Source organism: Eschrichtius robustus, chromosome 13, assembly GCF_028021215.1.
Source record: "Eschrichtius robustus isolate mEscRob2 chromosome 13, mEscRob2.pri, whole genome shotgun sequence".
NCBI classification, from domain to species: Eukaryota; Metazoa; Chordata; class Mammalia; order Artiodactyla; family Eschrichtiidae; genus Eschrichtius; species Eschrichtius robustus.
The window spans coordinates 80621804-80646353 of NC_090836.1; the positions used below are offsets into that span (position 1 = coordinate 80621804).

Consider the following 24550-nt stretch of genomic DNA (forward strand, 5'->3'; position numbering starts at 1 on the left):
AAAATTATAATCATCCTCATCAGTTCACTCAGTCCCATAGAACCAGCTTTTAGTTTTATTGATCTTTGCTATTGTTTCCTTTGTTTCTATTTCATTTATTTCTGCTCTGATCTTTAAGATTTCTTTCCTTCTCCTAACTTTGGGTTTTGTTTGTTTTTCTTTCTCTAGTTCCTTTAGGTGTAAGGTTAGATTGTTTATTTGAGATTTTTCTTGTTTCTTGAGGTAGGCTTGTATTGCTATACACTTCCCTCTTAGAACTGCTTTTGCTGCATCCCATAGGTTTTGGATCGTCGTGTTTTCATTGTCATTTGTCTCTAGGTATTTTTTGATTTCCTCTTTGATTTCTTCAGTGATCTCTTGGTTATTTAGTAATGTATTGTTTAGCCTCCATGTGTTTGTGTTTTTTACGTTTTTTTCCCTGTAATTGATTTCTAATCTCATAGTGTTGTGGTCAGAAAAGGTGCTTGATATGATTTCAATTTTCTTAAATTTACTGAGGCTTGATTTGTGACCCAAGATGTGATCTATCCTGGAGAATGTTCCATGTGCCCTTGAGGAGAAAGCATAATCTGCTGTTTTTGGATGGAAAGTCCTATAAATATCAATTAAATCCATCTGGTCTATTGTGTCATTTAAAGCTTGTGTTTCCTTATTAATTTTCTGTTTGGATGATCTGTCCATTGGTGTAAGTGAGGTGTTAAAGTCCCCCACTATTATTGGGTTACTGTCGATTCCTCTTTTAGAGCTGTTAGCAGTTGCCTTATGTATTGAGGTGCTCTTATGTTGGGTGCATATATATTTATAATTATTATATCTTCTTCTTGGATTGATCTCTTGATCATTATGTAGTGTCCTTCCTTGTCTCTTGTAACATTCTTTATTTTAAAGTCTATTTTATCTGATATGAGTATTGCTACTCCAGCTTTCTTTTGATTTCCACTTGCATGGAATATCTTTTTCCATCCCCTCACTTTCAGTCTGTATGTGTCCCTAGGTCTGAAGTGGGTCTCTTGTAGACAGCATATATATGGGTCTTGTTTTTGTATCCATTCAGTGAGCCTGTGTATTTTGGTTGGCACATTTAATCCATTCACATTTATGGTAATTATCGATATGTATGTTCCTATTACCATTTTCTTAATTATTATGGGTTTGTTTTGGTAGGTCCTTTTTTTCTCTTGTGTTTCCCACTTAGGGAAGTTCCTTTAGCATTTGCTGTAGAGCTGGTTTGGTGGTGCTGAATTCTCTTAGCTTTTGCTTTTCTGTAAAGCTTTTGATTTCTCTGTCAAATCTGAATGAGATCCTTGCTGGGTAGAGTAATCTTGGCTGTAGCTTCTTCCTTTTCATCACTTTAAATACATCATGCCACTCCCTTCTGGCTTGTAGAACTTCTGCTGAGAAATCAGCTGTTAACCTTATGGGAGTTCCTTTGTATGTTATTTGTCATTTTTCCCTTGCTGCTTTCAATAATTTTTCTTTGTCTTTAATTTTTGTCAGTTTGTTTACTATGTGTCTCAGCGTGTTTCTCCTTGGGTTTATCCTGCCTGGGACTCTCTGTGCTTCCTGGACATGGGTGGTATTTCCTTTCCCATGTTAGGGAAGTTTTCAACTATAATTTCTTCATATATTTTCTCGGGTCCTTTCTCTCTCTCTTCTCCTTCTGGGACCCCTATAATGCAAATGTTGTTGCGTTTAATGTTGTCCCAGAGGTCTCTTAGGCTGTCTTCATTCCTTTTCATTCTTTTTCTTTATTCTGTTCTGCAGCAGTGAATTCCACCATTCTGTCTTCCAGGTCACTTATCTGTTCTTCTGCCTCAGTTATTCTGCTACTGATTCCTTCTAGTGTATTTTTCATTTCAGTTATTGCATTGTTCATCTCTGTTTGTTTGTTCTTTAATTCTTCTAGGCGTTTGTTCTTTAATTCTTCCAAGTCTTTGTTAAACATTTCTTGCATCTTCTCAATCTTTACCTCCATTCTTTTTCCGAGGTCCTGGATCATCTTCACTATCATTATTCTGAATTCTTTTTCTGGAAGGTTTACTATCTCCACTTCATTTAGTTTTTTTCTGGGGTTTTATCTTGTTCCTTCATCTGGTACACAGCCCTCTGCCTTTTCATCTTGTCTATTTCTGTGAATGTCGTTTTTGTTCCACAGGCTGCAGGATTGTAGTTCTTCTCGTTTCTTTCTAACTTTTTCATTCACTTCATGAGGCTTTTTTGAATCATATGACTACGGTAGCTCTTCAACTTGAGCGTGACAGCAATTATATAACATGGAAATTGTCTGATATTTGGAAATTTAAATAAGTTCATAAGTAAAACTGCATTAGGAACCCATTACCTTATAGTAAGAGGAGGAAAATCCCAACAGATTATGTTAAATAGTTTAGAGAGAAGGAAGGAAGGACAATCTTTGAAATGCTAGTATTATAGTATACTGACATTGCTAGAGCTCCTGCTAGATACAAAACTATATAATACTTTCCTGATGCTGGGACTTAGCCCTGGCTTTTTGTTGTCTTGTTTTATTTTGTTCTATCGCACCAGAAACACTTCTCCATGTTTCAGACAGTATTATATAGGAGGGCAAAGAAAACCTTAGTTTCTCCATGTCTGAACACAGAACCAACCACATGTCCATTTCTCACAATCCCCATAAGTATCAGTTATACACTTACACAATAATGCTGCAGAAAAAGCAATTCAACAACATCACTGGTATACAACAGTAAGTGCTTAAAGCTCTTACTGTTAGGTGTGGTGGTCAGTTAGGTGGCTCTCCTGATCTTGGCTGGGATTACTTACTCTGGTATAATTATTACCTTGGGGTCAGCTGGTTTAGGAAGTCCTTGGCTAGGAAAATTAGGGTCATTTGGCTCTGCTCCGAAAATGTTCTCATGGTAATGGTGGAAGCACAAGAGAGCAAGCAGAAACACACAATGCCCCTCGAGGCCTGAGCTGGGAACTGGCACACCATTCATCACTACTACAGCACCCTGATGGCCAAAGCCAAAATCACAAGGCCAGGCCAGACTCCAGGGGTGAGGAAATGGACTCTGGAACTGAAAAAGGCCTGGTGGATACAGGGAGAGGTGGAGAACTAGCCATGCTTGCAATCAACCACACTATAACTCCTCTGTCTTCAGCTCTCGATGACTAAATGTCAGTGACCCTGCGTCCTTTCCTCTCATATCTCCCTACCGCAATGTCTGACCACAAGTCACCCTGTGCCCCCAGAAGAGACAGGTTGTCTTTTCACCCCAACACTTTAGCTGTCTCAGGGACCCAAGGAAGCAGCTGGGTCTTCTGCTCAGGGTAAGGAGCAAGAACTGCTAAGTGAGCTGTTTAAAGATGTCCCAGGGGAGAGGGCAGGGAAGAGAGAGAACAGAGACTCCATGGCAGACCACAGAGACGTGGCTGGTTATGGCTCGGCGGGGAGTGACTGTTGGGGAACCATGTTCCACATCTCTACCCTTCAGTGAGCCAGGAATATAGAAAAATGAAGGTTGGGACTACAGAGTAATTCCCTTAGAGGTGGAGCCTTCTCCATGTCAGTAGCATGTGTCAAGTTGGGCAAGTCTGAGTTAAAGGCTGTGGCATCACTAGCTGCCTGACCCTGGGTAGGCTGTAAACCTCTTAGGACAGTGGTCCCCAACCTTTTTGGCACCAGGGATCAGTCTCGTGGAAGACAATTTTTCCCGGATGTGGGGTAGGGGGGGATGGTTCAGGCGGTAATGTGAGCGATGGGGAGCGGCAGATGAAGCTTCGCTTGCTCACCCGCCACTCACCACCTGCTGTGCGGCCCGGTTCCTAACAGGCAGGGGACCGGTACCAGTCCGTGGCCTGGGGGTTGGGGACCCCTTTCTTAGGACACTGATGAAAACAAGGGGTTGGACAAGTCTCAGTGAACCTTCTGGCACCAACATTCCAGGGCTGTGGATTTTATTTTGTTACCAAGCTAAACTCTCTTCATGTACATTCATTCTTCAGGTCAACCTATAGTATGACTGCTAACAACTTTAAAAATCAGGAGGAACACTACCAACAACATAACCTTAAACCCGACCTCTCGAGACAGCATTCTACCACCCTAGATGATCAAAAGATGCCAAAGGATTATTATTCTGTCAAAGTACCTTCGTGTGAAGGAAACCAAATTGTGTACATTTTTCAGGCCAGCACAGGTTCACTTATGATTGAAGAAAGACTCAGATCTATTTCAAGCAATAACATCTTTGAATTTTCTCACACTGAGAATTACTATTATTTCCCCCATTTTAGTTCTTTTTTAAAAATTCAATTTATTTTTTGAACAGGTGCTACATGCACATGGAACTAAACTCATAAGTTACAAGTAATACAAAGTAAAAAGAAAGTTTCCCTAGCATCCCTATTCCTAAGATACTCAATTACCCGCCTCAGTGACAACCATAGTTACCAGTATTCTATACATATAACAAGTTCAAGCACCTGTGTATTCATGTATGCACACTCCAACAGACACGCGCACACACACTATTCCTTTTAAAAACCAATAAATAGTATTATACTAAAAATGTTGTTTTACACCTTGCTTTTTTCCTTCTTAATGGCATATCTCAGGCATTATGCCACATACAGCTGCCTCATTCTTTTAAAAGACTCTATTAAGATGTTCCCACTATTGTTCTTTAAAGTTGACTTCAATCAGTGTCCTTTTTATTAATATTATGATGAATGGCATCCTAGCCAGTCTAATGTGTAATTTCCGTACAGATAAGTTCTTAAACTCAATGTTTTAAAACACAGTTGTATCTGGAGTCTAATGTCTTATTAGTTCTCCAAAATTGCAATTTTTCTTAAAAAAAAAAAAAAAGACTCTATTATATTCTGCTGTATTTATATTCTATTACTTAACCAGTTCTCGTTAATGAATATTTAGGTTGTTTCCAATATTTTGGCATTTCAAACTAAGCTACTCTGAGTAACTTTGTAGACAGGCTATTTTGCATAGATACAAGCACATCTGAGGATGAATTCCTCCCATAAGTGAGGATAAATTGCTCACCCTGTACATAACTGTGCGTTTGTAACTTGGACAGACAAAGCCAAACCACGTTCCAGATCAGGCGTTGGCAAATTATGATCCACAGGCCAAATCAGGCATGAACTAAAGATGTTTTTGCAGTTTTAAAGAGTTGTTTTTTTAAAAAGGAGGAGGAGGAAGTGGGGGTGGGGGAGAGTATGTGACAGAACCTCATGTGACCCTTAACGCTTAAAATATTTACTGTCAGGTCCTCTACAGAAAAAGCTTGTTGACCCTTCCACTAGGTCAATTTACACTCCCACTAGCAATGTATGACACAGTGTTTCTCCACTATTTCAGTTGTAATCTTTGGTCAAATTAAGATTTAAAGTAATACTTCAGGTTTTGTATCAGTTGAAGATATAATACACTGGCACTATGATTTTTCCAGGAAAAACACAGCTTGTTTCAGGATGCAAATATCAACTGACACTTGAGTTTCTCATCTCACAGTCACAAGTGGCAAGAAAAGGCTGTAATTCCCAACTATTAGAATTGAAAGGAACAGGCCTGGTGGCGCAGTGGTTAAGAATCCACCTGCCAATGCACGGGACATGGGTTTGAGCCCTGGTCCGGGAAGATCCCACATGTCGTGGAGCAACTAAGCTCGTGCGCTCCAACTACTGAGTCTGCGCTCTAGAGCCCGCGAGCCACAACTACTGAGCCCATGTGCCACAATTACTGAAGCCCACGTGCCACAATTACTGAAGCCCATGTGCCTAGAGCCTGTACTCCGCAACAAGAGAAGCCACTGCAATGAGAAGCCTGCACACCGCAACGAAGAGTAGTCTCCACTCGCTGCAGCTAGAGAAAGCCCCCGCGCAGCAACAATGACCCAACACAGCCAAAAATAAATAAACAAATAAATAAATATATTAAAACAAAAAAACAATTGAAAGGAACTTTAAAGGTTATCTGGTCTGAGTATTATGGATTCTGTATACCATTAAAATTTCAAAAAGAATTTAAAGGATTAAATTCAATTTTTTATCTTGCCAAGTCAAGTCTTTAAATAATAAATACAATCCAACCACCATCTACCTACTTTCACCATCACTTCATAAAAGAAAGGAATGTAACATTAAAAAGTAAGACAGGGACTTCCCTGGTGGTGCAGTGGTTGGGAGTCTACCTGCCAGTGTGGGGGACACGGGTTCGAGCCCTGGCCAGGGAAGATCCCACATGCCACAGAGCAACTAGGCCCGTGTGCCACAACTATTGAGCCTGCGCTCTAAAGCCTGCGAGCCACAACTACTGAAGCCAGCGCACCTAGAGCCCGTGCTCCGCAACAAGAGAAGCCACCACAATAAGCCCACACACAGCAACGAAGAGCATACCTTGCTCCCTGCAACTAGAGAAAGCCTGCGCACAGCAACGAAGACCCAAGGCAGCCAAAAATAAATAAATAAATAAATAAATAAATAAATAAAATAAAATAAAATAAAAAAGTAAGACATACCCAATCTTAGAATAAAAGAGAATCCACTAGATTGAGTACACTTAGCTACATGACAAGCCAAATTTGCTTCAGATTGAGAAAAACTCCATGTCAAATCCATGTCTGAGAACCAACATTGTTTTCTAAACAATCTAAAGCCTCCACATCCAAATGACATGCTCCAGATGCAATTCCACTGGCAACGAATTGGCAGCAGATTCAGAACTAGAACCCAGGACTTCTGTCTCCCAGTCTCATATCTTTCCCCTAAACCAAAATTCCTCATGTGTCCAGAATCACAAAACAAATAAATAGCACAACTGGTCCAACCAACACCCCAGCCCACTCACTCTCTACCTTCCCCATCTCACTAAGGTCTTAGGTCTGATCTGTTTATTTCTCATCCAAAATGTGTTTTTAGTCCTCTTCATTGGCTTGGGGGTCAGGGGGAGTCAGGGGATGACAGCAACAACGAAATAGAAAAACTTCTGTTCATGCAGGACCAAACAACAATCATCCATCCACTCTAAATGTGTCTTTTTCCCATCGATCCTTATAAACAGCCTCCACCTCACTCTCTTCCTTTATGCTGCCAGAGCCTGGCTGCTTCTGTAGTGCCCATGGTGGAGAGTGAGAGGGCTCTGGAAATACATGCAGGAGTTTTTGTAGACACTTAAGAGTTAATCGGCTGTGTTGGTTAATTTCATGTTGTCAACTTGACTGGGCTAAAGGATGCCCACAGAGCCGGTAAAAATTTCTGGGTGTGCCTGTGAGGGTGTTTCTGGAAGAGATTAGCGTTTGAATTGATGAATTGAGTAAAGCAGATGGCCCTCCCCAGGGTGAGTGGGCATCAGCCAATCAGTTGAGGGCCTAAATAGAACAAAAAAGGCAGAGAACGGCAACTTCCCTCTCTCTGCTTGAGCTGAGACATCCATCTTCTCCTGCTCTTGGATATCACATTGGTGCTTCTGATTCTCTGGATTTCAGACTCAGATCAGGATTTACACCATCAGCCGATTCTAAGGCCTTGGGGATCGGACTGAATTATACCACTGGCTTTCTTGCTTCTCCAGCTTAGACAGCAAATCATAGATCTTCTCGGCCTCTATAACCACATGAGCTAATTTTATAATAAATCTCGTATATATACATACTTATACATATCCCATTGGTCTGTTTCTCTGGAGAACCCTGACATACATCAGCTTCCACTGAATTTCAGAGCCAAGCAAACCTCAATGGCCTTGGATACGGAGCCAGAAAAACACTACATCTCTATCAGATCCAAGCCCTGGCCTTCCTCTGCGCTCCCTGGTCCCCTTTCATTCAGCACTCATCTTTCTCCGCTGGGCCAGGCACTGCTCGCTTGCCCCCGTGACTGCTCTCCCAGGACTTCAGATAGGAGGCAGCCTCATTAAGCAGCACCCGCCACTTGGGCGCAACACTCCTGGCGCAGATACGCCAGCCTCTGCTACTCAGACACCCAGACTCTGGTCTATGCCTGCTGGGCACTGTTGTTTCCAGCTAGCCCTGCGGCTAAAGCTAAACGATGCTCTGGACGGCAAAGCCTCCTGTAGTCCTTCCAGCATCATAAAAAGAATGCATTTGAGAGCAGTCAGCACTGATAATAGCTTTAATAAATACAATCTGTTCTATTTTCAATTAAGATTTTAGCTTTCACTCAGCAGGGCTTTAACAGAAGTCCTAAGCCTGGGAGTAGGTCATTGATAATGTATAAACCATTTCTAATGAACCAAATAGCAGGACTTCTGCTGCCATCCTAGGTTTCTTCTTCGTTTTGTAAAAGTCTTCCCGCCTCTCATCATTCTGATGCACAGCTGAAGATAATTCTGCTCCCTTGAAACACCAGGTACTGCCTCCCCTCCACTAACTGCTATAATACCTCAGTTTTTTGTTCCCTTGTAAAGCTTTTTAACAGAACTAGTAATATAAGAGAGAACCAAGTAGTAGATGGAATTTTTTTGTACCTTGTTAATAGGCTGTGGTCAAAAACATGCAAATTCTTACCAGGACACCAAGAAATGAGACATATATCCCAAGCAGATTCGACACAGGGGAAGCGGATGTGGTCTCTCTCTGCCGATACTTCATGCTTCTCTCAAAATGACCTCTTCGGGTTCTGGCAGCAGGCTCTGGACAACATCACTTCTCTATAAATCAGCTCAGTCATGCAGATATGATTTAGTTATTTATTTCCCAGAACAACAGGAGGTTTGGTTGACGTTTGGAGATAAATGAAGAGGTCAGTCCTAGAGATAGCCTAGCTCCACTTTAGGGGGCAAAAAGACTATCCTGCCTACTACAGCAGGTGTTAGCTTCCTGGCTTGTAGTTGACATTTATAAGGCGTCTCCCATTAAAGACATGAGCTTGAGATGGCATGGTTCAAACAGGCCCTCAGAGTCATGCCGTGGTAGAGGTTGAAGATGCCACAGGGGTTATCAGGAAAAGCACTGAGTTAAATGGACTCAGCAACAGAACGGTGAATAAAATAGGGCAGATATGTATATATAAATGCGTACGTTTGTGACATGACACGTGGTTAGTGGCCTTTTCTCAAAATTTTATTCATTCATCTATTCACTCATTCAACAAATAGTTATTGAGTACTTACTGGGTGCCGGGTATGAGCACTAGGAACCAGGGAAATGATGGTAAACTAGGTAACTCCTTACGTAGCTTACAGTCTAGGGTTTACAGCTTAGTTAATAAACAAAATTATAACTGCTGCCCATTAAAAAACTCAAATAGTTGGGGAAAGTTGATATCCTGGACAATTGAGAATTACCATATATACCATAAATGGATTCTCAACTTACAAATAAGTAGACTTACCTATAAGTAGTCTACTTATAAATGAGTAAACCAGAATAATAGTTCTGATCATTCAGGAAAAAAATGTTTATTGAAGGCAAGCTATGTGCTAGTCACTGAACTAAAAGCTGGGTTACAAAAATGACTGATAAAATTGCTACCTTTAATGAGCTCACAATCTAAGTGAAAAGTTGAAAAAAAAATTAACAAAGAGCTTCAATATAGGTGACAAAGGCTTTAATGAAAGATGGAAAAAATCTTTCAGAATGGGAGTGGGGAAAGTAATAAGGGTTGGAAAGAGGGCAGCACTTAAGACTTTGAGCTGAGTCCTGAAGAATGATGAGTAAGGCGATGCCAGGCAGGCAAGGGGTCAGGGAGTTCATTTCAGATGGAAGGAACAGCATGTACATTCCCAACTGAAAACAGTGCCTTCAGGGTGAGCAGACAGTGTATCTGGGCAGCAGCCAAAGATAAGCCTAGAAAGGGAAACAGAACCCAGGTCTTGACGGGCTCTGTATGTCCTGACAACATAGCTGCACTTTATCGGGCAGGCGATGGAAAGCCTCTGCTGTGTTTTGAGTACGAATGGCCTACATGATTAGATTTGTCTGTTGAAACATCACTCAGGCTGCAGGAATATGCACCTCACACATTTCTGAAGGTGTGGCTGAAGGTGTACAGACTGGAGGAAGGGGGAATGGTGCAGGTAAGCAGTGACAGTGCACTGGCAGGACGATAATAACCATCATTTGTTCTTCCTAGTTTACAAATCAAAGGGAGTGTAATTGAAAATTAAAGAAACATATCTCAAATGAGGTCATACATGACAGCTCTGTCCAGACTCTTCATTAACGCAAAACAAAACAAAACACAACCTAGCATCATATTACTAGATGAGTAAAACTGCTGGTGCATTTTGACCTATTTACTGCATTAAGAGATTCCCAAGAAAACAATCTTGATGAGAGAAAAATAACTTTGTTCAAAGAAGTTTTTAACTCTACTGCTCAAATAGCCAACAAATGAAAACAGTCCAAATGTCTAAAAATAAGGGAGAGTTTAAGCCAAATGTCATCTATCAACATGACTAAGTACTACATAAATATTAAAACAACTATAGCCATAACTATCCCCATACACTATGGGGGGGGGGCAAACTTCAGAACAATATACATACAATGACCACAACCATACGTGCCTACTACGTGTTGGGCCCAGTGCTAGGTTCTGAGAACACAGAAATAAGCCAGACATGGTCCCTGTCCTCCAAGATCTCACAGTCCACTGGGAAAGCCAGATTCACACAGTTACAACAATGTGAGGAGTTCCAGACGAAGTTGGTCACCTCATGGTGCTGGAGAGAGGACTTGCCCAACTCAGAGCCAACACACAAACACAACACAAATGTAGACATTCAAATCAGTGGCAGAACTCAGATACAAATCTGGAAGATCCCAAACCTGTACCTATTGATTTCGTTAGATTATCCTGGACATGAAAATAGAAATTGGGAAACTTAGGATGAAGAAAACTCAAATCCCCAAGACCCTGGTTTGCAAGACAAAGATCTAGAAGTAGGAGGACGGCAGTGGAAGGGAAAGATGACAAAGATTCACCCAACAGTATTCAGCTCCTGATTAGGACTGAGAGAAAGAGTCAGAGATGATGTCAAAAGACTGAAGCCTTGGCATCTGGGAGAATGATAATGGGGCTCCCTGAAACAAGAAACCCAAGAAGAAGATCAGGTTTGAGAGTAAGAAAATAAGCTCCATTTGTCGACACTGAGTTTGAGGAACACTTGGGAGAAGAAAGGTAGAAGTATGCAGGACTTTGCTGGATATTTATCTCTGGAGATTTGGAGCCACAGGGTAAAGACACAGTATCCAAGTCACCTTGTGGAGACAGCTGAAGCTAGAAATGAATACTGAACAACAGGTAAGAACATATCTAACTAAAAGTACTAAATGTAGAAGATATACCCTTTTTAGTCCCTCATATATTTAAGCATCTACTTACTTTCAAACTAGTATCTCTATCAAATCAATAAAATAATAAATGGAATAAATAATAAAGGATAATAATACATTACAATAAATTATGGAATGAAGGATCAGGCTACACACAGAGTAGATACATTGATCCCATATTTTTCCATGGGATAAATTCTCTACTTTTATAATGAATATAATTTGGAAATATGATTTGATTAATATAATTAACATGAAAGCTAACTTTTTCTGCAGCAATATAATCATGACCATCCTCCTACCAAGCCTGTGAACCTCTGAGATAAGGACTGTGGGACTATGCTTATGGAAATTTCTAATAAGGTATCTGGAGAATAGCAAATACTTAATATTTGTGGAAGGAATTTTGCAGAGAGGGGAATACTTCGTATGGCTCTCAAACATGAGGAAGTTGCAAAGTACTATAAGAGAGCATTTGTGTGTACGTACATACTACTGAGTTCTACTGTTGAAAACAATCTGGGCTGCCACTGTGGAGGTGGTGGATGATTTCACTCATTTGAAATCTGCAATTACTCATATGTAAATTAGAGGCAAGGCAGCGAATGTGAGAAATTCAGAATCAATTTTTCTTTTTAGTACTACTAAGATTCTTTTTGTGTCTGTGATCTGTATGTGCCAACACTACAATTGTGTTAGTTCCAGAAATAACTCGGAAAAACATTTTCAATGATGAGCTTTGAGTGGCAAAACTGGAAAGGATATTGTCGATCTGTTGTACATTCATAGTGTGCTTAATCTCATGCTCTTTCTTTCACACACATGCTTCAGGGCACAGAAGAAAGTGAAAACAACACTGTAAAATCTCAGGGCTGCAGAGGGAGAGCTGAAGGAGGAGAAACACAATTTGGGTTCTTACACTGGGTTGGATATCAAATCTCCAGTTCTCCTTCTATTTCCACTTACTGAAACAGACATTCCCAGGAAGATAAAGTGAAGATAATTCTTGTTCTTCCTGATCCTCTGTCTTTTGATTCCCTTATTGTTTGTGAAGATGGCATGAACTTTTAAGGGGGAAGTCCAAGCTAGGATTACAAGGGAAGTTTAGGTTTTCTTAAATCCATCAACTGAGACATATGAACAAAACCAAGCTTCCCAAACACATCATAATTACCTACGGAACCTGTTAAAAATACAGACTTCTAGGCCCTCTCAGAGAAATTCTGATTCAGTAAGTCTGGGGTGAGACTGGAAATCTGTATTTTCCCAATGCCCCTCCCCCTGCCACCCACTCCCACAAATGATTCTAATAACCAGCCAGGCTTGTGAGCCATGAACAAGAGACTGCACTCAGACTCAGCAAGTAACAGTAACAGCTTTCATCTGGACAGCAATTCAAAAACTGCATTCATATAGACTATTTTATCCCCATTTCACAGATGAGGAAGATGAGGCTCAGAGTGGTCCAAGTTCCACAAGCCTGTATATGTCGCACCTCAGTTCAGACGCCACAGTATAATGCTATATCTCCACTGCACCATTATTCAAGCACCAAATTTCTGAGCACTGGTGAACTCTAACCTGATCTTGGGTCTCACTGCACAGAACACCCATGCACCGACCAGCAAAGTGCTGTGGTGCTCCTGGACAATTTTTGCACCTGCCCATAGTTCAGGAAGACTACCTGCATCCCAAATAACCACTTCTTACTATATAAGCACTAAAAAATATCTATTAAATGGCATTTTAATAAATTTGTAGAATGCACAGCTTGTAACATTCTAATTTCATTTTATAACTTGTGACGATAAATTATCTGAAGATAAAGAAAACAAAGGTATCCACTTCCGCAAAGAAAGCAATAGCCTCACTACTAATTTCCAAAATAAATTTCCATAATTCTAGTTAATAAAGCTCATTAGGATCCCGAAGCATGGAAATGAGATCCCTTGTAATTAGGAAAGGGTGCCATGAACAGCAGGTAAAGGCAGGTGGATGGATATGTGTATGTGTGTATGAGGAGGCAACAAGTGAGGCAAGCAGGGAAATGAAATATGAAATATCTTGGTTTGGAATGGGTTTCTGGTTTTCTGTCCATGTAGCTCTGCATAACTTCTGACTATGAGTATGGGCCATGGCAGAAAATGATGCTTCACATACTGGAAAACAAACTGCAGACATACCTGGGACACAGGGAAAACTCTAACACTACAGGAAAATTATGGCCAAATCCAGCCACCTGTTTTGTGTGTGTGTGTGTGTGTGTGTGTGTGTGTGTGTGTGTGTGTGATCCATAAGAATGGTTTTAACATGTTTAAATGACTGGAAAAATCAGAAGAATTATATTTTGTGACCTGTGAAAATTATCTGAAATTCAGATTTCGGTGTCCATAAATAAAGTTTTATCGGGACACAGCCACACTTATTCATTTTATGTCGTTTTATGTATTACCTATGGCTGTTTTCACATTACAATGGCAGAGTTAAGTAGTTGTGACAAGAATCCATATGACCCACGAAGCCTAAAACATTTACTATCTGGCCCCGCAAAGAAAAAGTCTGTCAATCCCTGCTTTAGGGGAGGTATTAGATTACTTCCTGAAAAATGACTCTGATCATTTGTCAAATATGAAATAAAATACTGAACTTAGAACCATCTCAGATATATTTTCCTTGATACTAACCTAAAAAGCATACCACAGTCTAGTTACCTCTACCTGAGTGTCCCAATATTGAATTGAGACTATTTCTGTGGTTTCCTAATCCAGAAGTAGGGGCAGGGAAGGGTTTCTGCACACTCAATTCCATTATTAGAATGACGGACGCATGAAGAGGCAGAGGCAGCCGAGCATACTAATCCCGCAGGGCCCTCTGCATGGGCTGTGTTTCAGACTTCCTTTTATTGAGGGATGGAGAGTTTTACCCTGTCAACAAATATCTCAAGCACTGTTGCCATTTTGCCAGCATTAATATTCACAAATCAGAAGTGCAGTGTACAAAGCATAATTCAAAGCAGAATGGAAGGAGCTGCTGTCCTCCCTTCCACTGAGGCAGGAGGATGGCCTGTCACGGTCCAGACAATTCTGGTCTATTATCAGCAGCCTAGTTTCTGCCATCTCTGAAGGCAACATAAATTATGTATAAAGTGTTTGCTATTGTTGCACCAATCATCTAATTCAATTGTCAGAACATTTCAAACCCCGTAATTTAGACTAGAAAAAGTGGGAAGCCTCGCTCCTTTGAACTGCCTGCTTGACTATACCATGTCACAGCTTGCTTGGGGGCAGAAATAAAATATTCTCCATTAGAAAATTAATGTAAATACCCTGGAAAGCCAAATAACAAGCATAATGGTTTAGGAGAAAAGTAACCAGAGTGGTTTATTATTCACATCACAAGCACATATTTTAATCTGTGGCTTTATCACACGCATTGATTGTTGGTACAACTCTTTTTTTTTTAAGTGTTTGACTTTGGGTTTTTGTTTGGCTGGTTATGTGTATTGGTTCAATTCTTAAAGTATTTTACTCACATTTCAAACAACACCTAATCCAGCCCTCTTTCCTGGTGTTTTTACCTAAACCCTCTGTGAACAACAGTGCCCAGTTTCATAACATACCCAGTCCTTAGATGCCAAGGTAACAAAGAAGGTGCTCTTATACTGAAGAACTCCGTGGGCTGATTTCCCTGTTGAAAACCTTAATATGCTTTCACGAGCCATTACACTAGTGTGAATCCCGGCTCTGCCAGGTACTAGCTGCACGTGCACAGAGACCACACTTCATTTCCCTAAGCCGCAGTCTGCACCTATCAATTGGGGGTTAATACTACTTTTTTTTTTTTAATTAATTTATTTTAGTTTACTTATTTTTGGCTGTGTTGGGTCTTTGTTGCTGTGTGCGGACTTTCTCTAGTTGCGGCGAGCGGGGGCTACTCTTCGTTGTGATGTGAGGGCTTCTCATTGTGGTGGCTTCTTTTGTTGCGGAGCACAGGCTCTAGGCACACGGGCTACAGTAGTTGTGGCTTGTGGGCTCTAGAGTGCAGGCTCAGTAGTTGTGGCACGTGGGCTCAGTAGTTGTGGCTCGCGGGCTCTAGAGCACAGGCTCGGTAGTTGTGGCACACGGGCTTAGTTGCTCCGCAGCATGTGGGATCCTCCAGGACCAGGGCTCGAACCCATGTCCCTTGCACTGGCAGGCGGATTCTTAACCACTGTGCCACCAGGGAAGCCCCTTACTACTACTTTCAGTGATGATTTTGACTCAGTAAATTTACTAAAAAATCACTGAATTATACGCTCAACGTTGATCAATTTCAAAGTATGTAAATCATTCCTCAATAAAGTTGCTAAAAAGTTAATTTTTAAAAATTGTGGTTAAAGGAGGAAGCCATCGGTGAATAAGGAAGTGGGGAGACATGCTCTTTGAGAAGGAGAGGCCAGCTGAAGGTCGGAGTAAACAGATCAAGCTAGAGGCCCAGAGGCCTAGAGGCCCAGAGGCCTTCAAGAGTGTTCCCAGTGGTCATGTCCTATTTAAAACCCTCTTCCTAGATTCCCCTGACACCGCAACTCCTCTCTTCTGCCCCTCGGAGTTAATCATGCTATTTTCTAGACTGTATTTTGGATATGCTTTTGTAAAATGCAATCATCACACTGCACGGCAACTATTTCTTTAAAAGTCTGCCCTTCACTAAACTGTGAGTTCCTGGAGTTGGCAGCCCTGGTCTCTAATTCAGTCCAATAAGGCTCAAGAAGATTAGATGAATGAAAAAATAAATAACTACTGCTTACTGCAAAAAGTTTTTTAAAGAAAAGATGGTTTTGAAGAGTCAATGAACTATACACGTATATGCAAAGCGCTTAGCACAATGCTTTGCATGTAGCAAGCATTAAGTAAATAGTGGTTCTTTTTATTAACAAAACACAGCAAGAACTACACTACAGCAAGAAGTGTATTTCGAAGTTACACTAGCCTGCAAAATAAAGACATCCAAATGCATAGAAGACCTAGTTTTAGAGGACCCTCTCTCCTATTTCCAAGGGTTAAGGGCCCAGTTATTGGCCGAACTCCAAAAGGCCTCACACAGCCATCTACAATTTGTGGTCAGAATCCTCCAAGGTCACAATTAGCAGCAATCCCACTCTCACTAAACCCTGTACTCGCAGGTTGTAGCTATACTGAGTAGTAGTTGTTGGGCTGGCTGAGGATTCATTCTTCTAGATTTTGGTCTGAATGAGAAGAGACAAAAAGCAACAGAGAGCAAGGGAGGGCAGAAGCAAGAGACAGTGTTTCCGACTTCCTTCTCTTCCTCTCCCCGCAGGTAAACCACCGTCCAGCATGTCAGGAACTGCTGGACTACTGACTTAGCAGGTACCCGATGAGATTCCTTCAGCCATTCAATAGATATTTACTGATCCCCTACTATGGGTCTGCCATTGTTCTAGGCACTAGATATATCAATGAACAAAACATTTAAACATACTCAAAACAACGAGGTAAGGTGACTCTACTGCCTGATATCAGGAGTTAGTATAAATAAGTAGTAACTGAGATCTGAATAAAGAGCCCATAGACTCATCCATATATGGAAACTTGATAAATGCCAAAAGGTGGCACTGCACATTGGTGAGGAAAGGAAGGGTATTCAGTAAGTGTTGCTGGAATGACTGGTTGTCAATATGGGGGAAAAACTGAACTCCTACCTCACTTAAAATATTGAATTTAATATCAAGTGGGTTAATGGTCTAAATATTAAAGGCAAGAACTCTTTTTAGGAAACATCGGTAAATATCTTTAGTTTGCAGACATGGAAGGATCCTTTATGAAGCAAAAAGCACAAAACTCAAATATTATACCTTAAAATTCATCAAAATATTCCATTAAAAAGACAAACGGGGGGCTTTCCTGGTGGTCCAGTGGTTAAGACTCCACTTCCACTGCAGGGAGCATGGGTTTGGTCCCTAGTTGGGGAACTAAGATCCCACATGCCGCCGGAAGAGGCCAAAAACTAAAAAAATAAAAAAACTTAAAAAATAAATTAATTTTTAAAAAAAGACAAACTGGAAAAATGTATTTGCAACTCGGTTAGAAAAAGGCAATATAAAAAAGAAATGAGCAGAAGATATGAACTGATATTTCACAGAAGAGGAAACTTGAATGGCCAAAGAATACATAAAATTATGTTCAACCACACCTGTAATCAGGGAACCACAAATTAAAACCACAGTGAGATAATATTTCACCCCTGTCTAATTTGCAAAAAAAATTTAAAGTCGGACAGTACCAAGTGTTTGGTAAAAATATAGACCATTCACAAACTGCTAATAAACCTCTTTGGAAAAAAGTATGGCAATATCAGAATTGACAGTACGCTTATCCCGCAGCCCCACTATCCCACCCCTAAATGCCCTGGCACTCACAAACAAGTAGATACACAACATGATAGCAGCAATGCTTTGAAACAACCTAAACACATGGCAGAAAGAGAAAGGATAACTCAATTATGTAGTATTTCATTTCATGATATACTTAGGCCTAAAAATGCATGATCAGCTACTGGTATCAAATGGATAAATCTCACACAACGCAAAAAAGAAAATTATAAGAATACATAATACGTTCATACACACACATATGTGTATATATGTTCTGATATATATAAAGTTCAAAGACAGGCAAAATAACAGTATATCTTGCTTAAGGACATATGCATATGTAATAAAAATATTAAAGGGCATAGACATGCTATATTCAGGATAGAAGCTACCTTTGGTTGGAAGGAAAGTACTGGGAGAGCTCCATCTCTGCTGTTGTTGGGTTTTTTGTTTTTGTTTTTGTTTTTTTGGGGGGTTACAGTCTTTTATCAAGGTATAATTTACATATAATGATATAGATCTTAAGCGTGCAGTTCAATGAGTCTGACTGATGTATACACCCATGTAAACCGCACCCTTATCAATAAGTAGACCATTTCCATCACCTCGGAAAATTCCTCATGCCTCTTCCTAGTCAATCCCCACCAGCAACCACTGTCTTGATTCCTATCACCATAATTTAGTTTTTCCTGTTCTAGAACTTCATATAACCAAAATCATACAGTATGTACTTCTGTGTCTAGCCTGTGATTCATCCATGTTCATGCATATACAGTAGACTGTTCCCTTTTATGGCTGAGCTCTATTCCATGTTATAAATATACCATAGTTTACCTTAGTAAAATTTTATTTTATTTTAAGCTGTGGTGGATACACAGATGTCAATGTATTAATCTTTATATCTTTTTACATATTAGACATTTCCTTTTTTTTAAAGTGTAGGTCAGAGGGTGGTAGAGATCCTCCAGGACATATACCTAAGGGTGAGGTAGCTGGCTTGTAGATTATGCATTACTGCCAACTCTACTAGACATTGCAGATTCCAGTTGCTGACCAAAGACCTACTGAATCAGCAGCTTTGGAGGTTGCCCAGGAATCTGCATTTTTAATAAACCCCCCAAGTGATTCTTATTTTTCTTTAAAACCTGATGGGTTCTTTTTTAAAATATTTATTTATCCACTTATTTATTTATGGCTGCGTCGGGTCTCACGCGGGCTCTTCGTTGTGGCGCAGGCTTCTCTCTAGTTGTGGTGTGCGGCCTCCAGAGCGCACGGGCTCTGTAGTTGCGGCACACAGGCTCCAGAGCGCGTGGGCTCCGTAGTTGTGGCGTGTGGGCTCCAGAGCATGTGAGCTCTTTAGCTGTGGCGCACGGGCTTAGTTGCCCTGCGGCATGTGGGATCTTAGTTCCCCAACCAGGGATCAAACCCGCATCCCATGCATTGGAAGGCGGGTTCTCAACCACTGGACCACCAGGGAAGTCCCCAGGTGATTCTTATGTACACAGATTTTGTGAAACACTGTTTGTAAACACATTGTCTGTTCTGTAATTCCAATGGCTTCCATTGCTATTACCTATATGCCTCAAACTCAAAGTGTACAAAACAGAAGCAATCTTCCCAAGTCCCACCCCTTGGTTTTTCCTCCAGAGTTTTATGTCTCAGTTCATGGCACCACCATACACCCAGTTTCCAAGCCAGAAACCTGGGAGTCTGTCATCCTTAACCTCTGTCCTCCCTGATCCTCTGCATCCTATCAGTCACTAAGTCCTACTGATTCTACTGCTAAAACATCTCTTGAATAGAACAGGTCTCTCCTTTCCCTTTCCCATCTCCCTGGTCCAGGTCATCTGGATCAATGACTGTAACAGCCTCCTAACCAGGCTTCCTAACCCAGTCTTGCCTCTCCAGTACATTCTCCACCTTGTGGCCAAAGGAACCTTCTGAAGCAAATATCTGATTTTCAAAAATCTGCTTAGAACATCTCAGTGGCTTTCTGTTGCCCTTCAGACACTTCTCAACATGACCTACACAGCCCTTTATGACCTGGCCTTTCCCTATCTTTCCCTCCTCAACTCTTCCCGTTTATATTCTTTTGTGTTCTATGCATTTAGCTACTCTAAACGCCTCTTGCTTCTTTCAATGCGCTACTCCTCTCCCCCTTTTGCACAGGCTGTTCATCCCACCTGGAACTCAATCCTCCTCCTCTTTCCTGGCTGCCCTGCTCACCCTTCAAGTCTCAGCTAATAGTCACTTTGTCTGGAAGGCTTTTATGAACCTTCCCTCTGCCCCCGACCCGACTAGATAAGGAACTCCCACTACGACCCCTACCACCTTCTTCTTCCTTTGCAACAGCATACCACCATTCACAGAACTGCTTCACCACCTCCTTAGACAGACGCCAACCCTCTGAGGATATCGGGGCCATGCAGAGCTCGCTCACTCACAATGGATGTGTACCACACAATGAGGTTCATTTGAAATATCTGTTCCATGAGAGTCACCACATTACATTTAGTCCATGTACAAACAAAGCTTACGAAACTGCCTCAGTTGTTTCCTTCAACTTGAAGAGACACACAGTTCTAAACTCAAAGAGCTATGTATTATCTGTAGTGTTTGTATTTTATTCTCTCTGCCCCTTCGGCAAGCGTTGTCTGCCACTGGACAAGCAATCCATCAAAAGGAGCAAGAGGTGGCAAGACTCAGAACTAGACAGCTTGATTGTCAAACCTTAAAAAAAAAGCCCCATGGGACTTCCCTGGTGGCACAATGGTTGGGAGTCCGCCTGCCAATGCAGGGGACACGGGTTCGAGCCCTGGTCCGGGAAGATCCCACATGCCGCGGAGCAACTAGGCCCGTGCGCCACAACTACTGAGCCCTCACGCCACAAATACTGGAGCCCGTGCGCCTGGAGCCCGTGCTCCGCAATGGGAGAGGCTGCCGCGGTGAGAGGCCCGCGAACCGAGGTGAGGAGCAGCCCCCGCTCCCCGCAACTAGAGAGAGCCCAGGGGCAGCAACAAAGACCCAACGCAGCCAAAAATTAATTAATTAATTAATTAATTAATTAAAAGAAAAAAAGCCCCATATATTTTCAAAGGTCACACCTCAGTTACAAGAGAGGCACAAGGCCTGAAGTCTTGTTAGGATTACCATAACTGAAGTGGAAAGGCTTTTGGCAAAAGGATTGAAAGTTTATATATTTTTTTGTGCTAGGATTTTCGGTCTAAGGCTCAGGTGGGTATACTCATCAGCTGCTGAGGATGGAGGCTGCATGTAAGTTTACCAGCAGTTTACCTAGAGCAGAAGCTCTCAATTTTAAATCCCCAAGCTTCCATCCCATTTTTTGTTTTTTGTTTTTTTAGCATAAACATTAAGAATCCAGACTCTGGTGCCAGAATGCCTGGTTTAAAATCCCTGCTATATCATTTACTGGCTGTGGTATGCCTGGCAAATTACTTAGCTATTCAGTGTCTAGCTTCCTCACTTGAACACGGGAACGAAATGGCACTTATTTCAGAGGTTTGTTGAGGATTAAATGAGCTAATTACACATAAGGCACTTAGAGTAAGGGCTCAGTAAATGTCAGACATATCTAGGGGCGTAGGAATAGGTTTGGAGGAGCAGGGATGTAAAACAGAACGGAGAAGACAGAAGCAAAAGTAATCTGCTACGTAATAATAATAGAGCACTTTGAACAGATTATTATTCAGCCTTCAGAAAAACCCTTTAATGCAGGTTAGCCAATCCAAGTCACACAGCTAATAAATAGCTGAGCTGGATTTGAATCCAGGCAATCTGTCTCCAGGAGCAAGTCCTGAACCACAATGAAATAATGTCTCCTACCTTCACATCTGTCCCTTGGGGAATGGAATTTCTGCTTTGTAAGGGAGAAAGTGAAGCAAAAAGATGTTAAGGAATGAAAAGAAGAAAGAATAAAAAAAATAAGGCCAGACAACTATTTTCTGAATTTAAAAGTGATAAAGTGACAAGTTTCCCTTTATCATCCCTTTGCAAACATAACAGAGCCCACTGTCTCTGTGGACACTTTACTTTGAATCCAGTAGGTCAGGATGAAATCAAAGTCACTATGAAAGATTACAACAGATTGACAGATCCCTCTCAACCTAGTAAGACCCAAATGTGAAGTGGAAATGAGAGGCATGAAATGAGAGGGTGGGCGGGAGAGCAGTGGCTGGGGCATCAGGGACACAGAAATCATACCTCTGTCTAGAGCAGCAAGACAAGCTGAGGTGCTCTAGAGCCAGACGCACAAAGGATTCACACTGTTGTTTGGTCTGTAGCATCAGAAAAAATGCCTTGACATCTCTGAGTATCACTTTTTCCATCTTTAAAATGGGAACAAGAACACCCGCCTCTCCACGGATAAATCACTTTGCTACAATGTTAGGAAGAAACAGGAAGACAGCACTCTCACACATTGCTGTGGAGGTGAAAAGTGAGGGCAACTTGGTCATACCTCTCTTTTTTTTTCAGTTTAACAAACTTACAATGTGCCAGGTTCTGTACTAGTCACTTTACAATTATTAACTCACTCCATTTTTGTCACTTTACAATTATTAACTTATTCATTTATTGACTTATTCCATTAACTTATTCAAGATTGTTTGCCAAAATGGCAGCAATGATTCCCCTCACTGTATCCTTGTCCTTGGAGAGTCCCCTCCCACATGGACTCTAAGCTTGGCGGGACACCTGCTTTGGTCAGTGGGACAACAGCAAATGTGACACAAGCAGAGATTTGAAAAAAGCTTGTGCTTTGGGGTTTGCCACCTCTTGCTGTTTTTTTGCACCCAGAGACCCCCATATGAAGAAACCTGCTGTCCCAAACGAGGTCCCCACAGCCCAACTCACTTGTCCACTGCCAGATATATGAATGAGGCCATCCTAGATCCTCCAGCGACCAGCTGACCCACCAGGACCACAGAAGCATGAGAGAACTTAGCAGAGCTCAGTTGGGTTGGCCGGCCAAGAAAAGCCAACCTACCGACTCAAAAGCCGAGTACAATTTGTCTTAAGCCACTAAGTTTTGGAGTGATAACAAACCAACACAGACTAACTGATAGACTCTTCATAACAATCCTATTAGGTAGGCACTATTCTTATTCTTATTTTACAAGTCAGGTCACGGAGTTAAAGAGAGGTTAAGTGACTTACACAGCATGTGAATGGCAGAGTCAAGATGCAACCACCAGGAAATCCGGCTCCCAAGTCTGCGCTATATTGCTATATTTATGTATCTATATATTTCTATAAATATTCCCCCCAATACTATGCTGCTTCACCTAACAAAAGTAAAGATGTTTGTATCAGGTGACCCAGAAATTTATCACACAGATATACTCACATACATATAAAATCATGTATGTATAAGATTATTCAGCACAGCACTGCTGATAGTAGCAAAAGACTAGAAACACCACTTCTAGTAGATCCATATAAAGGTATCCTATATGCAGCCATAAAAAGAACCGGTAGATCTACAAACACTGATCTTGTGTACAGGGAAAAAAGCAAAGTGCACTCATATGCTACCATTTACATTTACATTTGTGTGTAAAAAAAAAAAGGGGGGGGGGCGGGGGAGTGTGAATATATACCTGCTATGTATCTGCATAGATTATTCCTGGAAGTACACAAAAAATGGGTTTAACATCAATTATTTCTAGGGGAAGGGCAGCAGCTAGCTGGGAAACAGGGTAGGAGGAACAATGTTCACTGTAAACTCCATATCTTTTAAATTTTATATTGTATAAATGTATCACTTATTAATTGTAACTTAAAAGGTTGTTATGAACATGACAGGAGACAACAGATGCCTGGCACAAAGAAAGCGATCAATAAATAGTAGCTACCACTGTAATTATTTTTTCACAACTGATTTCTAACTCTTTCTAATACAAATAATTTTTTAAAGTAACCAATCCTCTAAAACCCTTGGCTCTGCATAGGAAAGAGCTCATTTTGGATGCAAAAATAGAGAACAAAACATTAGCTAAATACGTGAAGAAGTGAAAGAAGAATCCAGCACATGGCTTCTCTAGTGGTCACATGAGGTTCAAAGCACCGGGCAGAGTGCTGATGCACAATGTCAGCCTCTCCTCGGAGAAACCCAGTTATTGGGCATCTTCTGTGCTCCCATTTTGAACATTCCCTATGCACCCTTTCATTCAGGAACACCAATGAAAATAGCCATTACTTTCCATTCTAGTAGATGTCTTCCCTCCCTCTGCATTTACTGATCTACAACAGCTAAAAGGTTGCCACATGCATCTTCTGAACAGCTAAATTATCTCTTCGGAAACAGAAAAGGTCTGAGGCAGGAGCAGGCAGTTTGTAGGCAGCAGAGCATAGTGGCAAGAGCCAGGGCTTTGGGGCAGGCAAACCCGGGTACAATTCCAGGTCCAACACTCAGCTGAGTGGCCTAGAGCAACATACTCAACCTTTCTGAGCTTGTTATTACCACATCTGTAGAACGGTGACAACAGTTGCTATTTCACAAGACTCTTGCTAATACATGTACCACAGAAAATGTTCACTGACTGTTAGCTATTTTCATTATCATTGGGGCATTCCAACCAAGGCCCAACCACCTTCTTTTCTCCACTTCTCTTTCCCTCTCTCTTGCGCGCACGCACTCTCACATACCCACACTCACACGCAATTAGCAACTTTAAATGTACATGAGAGGATTCCTACCCCTTCCTTCCTCCCACATCAGCAAGTTCAGTTGACTCTACCTCCGAAATATCTCCCCCTCTCTCCATCACTCCTGCACTCAAAGGTGGTCTCCCTTTACCAGTACCATCCCCATTCCATAATCCATTCTACGAACAATAGCCAAACTGATCTTCAAACA

General features: G+C 41.3%; 1 protein-coding gene across 2 annotated transcripts in view; it reads right to left on the bottom strand.

Annotated features, from left to right (window-relative positions):
- TMCC3 (transmembrane and coiled-coil domain family 3) overlaps positions 1-24550 on the bottom strand; it is a 329301-nt gene that overhangs the window by 277446 nt on the left and 27305 nt on the right. The window contains exon 1 of one of the 2 annotated variants that reach the window (XM_068560841.1): positions 8532-8592. The exons of the other annotated variant lie outside the window; for it this stretch is intronic. The gene's annotated coding sequence lies outside the window, so the exon portion shown is untranslated. Of the gene's footprint in view, positions 1-8531; positions 8593-24550 lie in introns of those variants that run through there. 2 annotated transcript variants of the gene reach the window in all.